The sequence below is a fragment of the Chanodichthys erythropterus genome, chromosome 3, assembly GCF_024489055.1.
Source record: "Chanodichthys erythropterus isolate Z2021 chromosome 3, ASM2448905v1, whole genome shotgun sequence".
Classification (NCBI taxonomy): Eukaryota; Metazoa; Chordata; class Actinopteri; order Cypriniformes; family Xenocyprididae; genus Chanodichthys; species Chanodichthys erythropterus.
The window spans coordinates 58,137,169-58,141,935 of record NC_090223.1 but is presented as its reverse complement, the minus strand read 5'-3'; the positions used below and the strand labels follow the sequence as shown (position 1 = coordinate 58,141,935).

Here is a 4,767-nt window from a genome sequence, read left to right as displayed (position 1 = left end):
TTCTCTGTCTGGCAATCCGATGGACAAGTCTGGGTTTGGCGGTTGCCAGGAGAACAGTACTTGCCTGACTGCATTGTGCCAAGTGTAAAGTTTGGTGGAGGGGGATTATGGTGTGGGGTTGTTGTTTTCAGGGGTTGGGCTTCGCACCTTAGTTCCAGTGAAAGGAACTCTTAATGCTTCAGCAGACCAAGACATTTTGGACAGTTTCATGATCCCAACTGGGATTGCCCTTTCCTGTTCCAACATGACTGCGCACCAGTGCACAAAGCAAGGTCCATAAAAACATGGATGAGTGAGTATGGTGTGGAGGAACTTGACTTGCCTGCACAGAGTCCTGACCTCAACCCGATAGAACACCTTTGGGATTAATTAGAGTGGAGACTGTGAGCCAGGCCTTCTCATCCAACATCAGTGCCTGACCTCACAAATGTGCTTCTAGGAGAATGGTCAAAAATTCCCATAAACACACTCCTAAACCTTGTGGAAAGCCTTCCCAGAAGAGTTAAAGCTGTTATAGCTGCAAAGGGTGGGCCAACTCCATATTAAACCCTATGAATTAAGAATGTCAGGGATGTCATTAAAGTTCATGTGCATGTCAAGGCAGGCATCCCAAAACTTTTGGCAATATAGTGTATATTTTGTACATGTGTAAATGTAACAGTTCGTAAGTATGGGAAGAAGGAGGCGAGAACCGGTGGACATTCAACAAAACTTTAATTCAAAATAAACAAATACAAAACGAAAGTAATGCCGGCAGACCCTCGCAGACGTCTGCCGGCCACATGAACATAATAAAACATAAAATAATATCCAGGCCTGGTCCTCTCTCGTCCTTCACTGTCGTCGCTCCTCCTTTTATGCCTCCGGAGCTCCTTCATGAGAGACTCAAAGCCGGTGCACCTCACAGGTGGAGCTCGTTAACTCCCGCGTCACTGGCCTTGCGCCGTTCCCTCACGGCTCTCGCCAGCACTGCTTGCCACAGTAATATATGTTATATATTATGTACTAATATATGTTATGTAACATTTCAGGAGAAAAACATTCTTGATGTGTTTAAATATGTAAATTAGCTTATTTTGGTTAATTTATAAGAAATGTACAGATGCAAACAGAGGGTAGTAGGCTTAAAACAAACACCATCTAAAAGTGTATTTTTGGAAGTTTTCTTTCCATTAGAGATTCCATAAAAGCCTTTTATTAAACGTAGATTATTAAACATTTAAGCAGTTTCAAAACACGTTTCCATAACACATACATTAAAACAAATCATTAAAACATTTACAAAACATAAAATTAAATATATACTTCCCTTTCTATGATGTTAGCTTAAACATTAAAAAAAAAAAATAGCTTAAACATTAAAAAAAAATAGCTCCTTAGATGAGTTGTAATAAAGAGAAAACAATTAAATCAAAAAGGGAAGATGATCATTCTAAATTTTTGTTAGTAGCACAAGAACAAAAGCAGTCATAACCAGTAACAACACTGCTTAAAATGTTTTGCAATTTTTGCAGACTGTCCCTTTTTTGAAACCAACCCTCAAGACCTTGAATATGTCAGGGCTTGGCAATTGGTGCTTGGTTGACAATGGTGTTGCGATCCACCCCCATGCTGTTATAGGCATCCGCTTTGTTGAGCCACTTTGACAAGTCAGAGGACTTTCTGGTACCAAAAAACAGACTCCCCAGGAGTAGTGTTGCTTTCGTCAACGGAAATTATGACTAAATATCACCGTCAATGAACCTTTATCACATGACGAATAATGGGTGATTCTCACCTGAGAAGACAAAAGAATCACATAATAATGACCTGAAATGACTTGCATATTAATGAGGCCTTTCAGTCAGGTAGGCTGTGAAAAAAACCCTCTGTAATAATGTCTCAGCTCATCATAAACAGCAATACTGTGAAATATTATTACAATTTAAAATAATGGTATTATATTATATTCTTTAAAATATAATGTATTTCTGTGATGCAAAGTGTCTGAACAATTATGTTACCTCTGTGGCATTTCATATAGGCTTTTAGCTTAAAAGCATGCACATTTGGATAAATATTGATGGATTCTTATATATTTGTCAATTTTCTATACTGAGAAGTAATATTTATTATCACTATGAGTGCTGGATACTGTGTTTTTAATTCATACTTGCAGCCGGAGGGCGCTCTCTGTACACCTTCAGGCCACAAATTCATATAAAGAAGAAAAGGAACTAGGAACTAATGGCATGTCTTCTAGAGATCGCTAACCATGGCTTTACCATCCAAATAAACACTTTTCAAGACAATAAATACACGATTGAGATGATGTATGCATGTATTGCCTCTGAATTTGCCTCTGAATAGTGCTGGCTCCGTGGGCGTGGCCGTATTAGCGGATAATGAGCTGAATCACGGACTTCTGACATGGCTCTCTTTTCATACAGATTACATAAACACAGAATGTTTGTTTTCGATTTGACTTACACGATTTTTACACTGACTTTTTTTTAAAGTTTCTTTATACATAAGTGTCATTTTTTTGTCATTAGTATTCATAAGTTTCAGTTAATTTTCTGAGAACTATCAGATTGGACTTCGTTCAGAGGGAGAGGAGAGATCACACATCATGTTAGTTTTCTTTATTTTACAAAAAGCACAACATTGTGTTTTTACTCTGAGTGTACACAAATAAAAGAAGACATTCTATAGTTTCAATTGATATTACTTATGTCTCTATGACAAGAAATGACAGAGTATTTTAAGTGAAAAAAATCCTGCAAAACGAACCGGCGTGTTTTCAGACCTCAGGGAGTTAATATAACTATACTTTATGCCACAAAATTTGAACCAGATGCAGCTCACATTTAGGAGCATCACCAAAAAATAATTTTTTAGTTTATGGTGACCGAACATGGACTGCGGCCGAGGGATGTTTTGTGGCAAACACATGAGCAGCTTAACACGGTTTTGCTTTACGTGTGGTCGGTGTTTGGAGTTTCTAAAGGACGCGGACCAGACGGAAACACAGGGGACGCCTGGACAGCCGGACAGTGCTAAGCAAAGTAAGTTGTTATTTGTTCTTTTTAGTGTAGCAAAACGCTAGCTATCTGAGGCCATGTGAATATAAATCAGTCATGCTAATAATGATTTTTTAAGCGGCTTATGACTTTCAGTTTTGAAACGGAACTCTGTCCATTTCAGCAGAACAACCATGCCCATCATACAAACAGTTCATGGAGTACAGAAGCTCAAAGTCAAAAGAACGGTGGTCTTTTAACTATGGGCCAAAAGGAAGATTTAAGCCTAAAGAAAGAAAACACATCCAGGTAAGTTGTACTGACCGTCCTATACAATTTTGCAATGCTCTATATGTATTTGTGTGTATATTTATTTTACATATGTATACATTAATTATATATATCTTTATCTTTATTTTACTAGATAAATGTAGGATTGATGGCACCACATGAAACTGATGGAACTGATTTAAAACCTCTAGAGGGTAAACACTCCCGTTATTTACAGACCCGGAGGTAGCAGCACCTGATCTACTGAAACAATTCGGTGAAGAATTCACTCTGATGAACTTGAAACAGAAAATACCATATGTGTAATGTGATTTATAACAAAATAATCTTTTTTTTTTTTTTATATATAAATCTTTCTGTTCCCTCTACTACTACCTTTTACTCAAAGCTACATTATAGCCTTTATCATGGAGCAAATAATTTTTATGTTTTATCATGTTTCAGAGATGCACCAGGACATTCATCAACAATTCAGCCAGGACAGGCAATAAGGCAGACTGGCACCATGACATTTCTTGCTTCTTTTTCAGATAGTAATATCTGATGCTGAGGATTGCTACAGGTAAATAATAATAATAAAAAATCATAATGACTGACATCATTTAAATTTATTTATTTATTACATGGGGAGGACATTTTTGTTTGTAAGATGTTTTAACATGGAAATTATAATTTCCCAACAGTAAATACACAGACCTGTATTCACCAAATGTTGAGCAAGAGGATGAAGAGCCAGTTGCTGTCAATGTGAAGATGAACTCTACTACTTACCACACAGGTGATACATTGGTAATAAACAGATAAAAGTATTATTCTAACATTTTAGCTTAAATGAAAAGAAATGCTTATGTTTTCTATTTAACATATGTTTGGCTCCAGAGACTGCAGATTTCAATTTGAACAGGCTGAACTGGATGCCCTTCCTGAGGCTAGCCTGTCAATGACTCCTTGTGGGGACCTAAACATGCAGGAGTACTTGGACTTTGCCATGGAACACAATCAGTTACAGAAGCCAGAGAACTGGGAGTTTGCATCAGAACTGTACATGAAACTAAAAGAAATGGCTCAGCTATGAAATGATCAAAAAGGGAGGGGTTTTTGTAGTGGGGGAATACTGCTGTCTGTCTGAACACAATGTTTATAAATCTGTCACCCACAGCTTAAGTTTTTTTTAAGTGTGAAGTAATTTATTACTATTTGATTAAGTATTTATTAAATTTTTGTAGTATAGAAAACAAAACTTCTTGAACTGCTTGTTTCTTTACTTAAAACAGTGATTCACAAAGGGATCCCAGTTTAAGAGTCGCAAATCTAAAACATTTTCAAAATGTTAACGGTGAGAAAAAAAAAACACGCTTACATACTGTTACATTATAAAAACAATTTTGGTAACTGCACTTTAAAGTGAACCTTTAACAACAACAATGTTTTCAGAGTCATAACTCTAGGGGTCATCCATCATTTAGCTTAAAAA

At 36.8% G+C, this 4,767-nt stretch overlaps 1 long non-coding RNA gene across 1 annotated transcript; it reads left to right on the top strand.

Moving 5' to 3' along the window:
* Positions 1–3,750: 3,750 nt before the first annotated feature.
* On the top strand, positions 3,751–4,516 carry LOC137007920 (uncharacterized). The gene is made up of 3 exons (XR_010892723.1): positions 3,751–3,855; positions 3,977–4,071; positions 4,173–4,516. It is a non-coding gene; the product is annotated as an uncharacterized lncRNA (long non-coding RNA).
* The last annotated feature ends 251 nt before the right edge of the window (positions 4,517–4,767 follow it).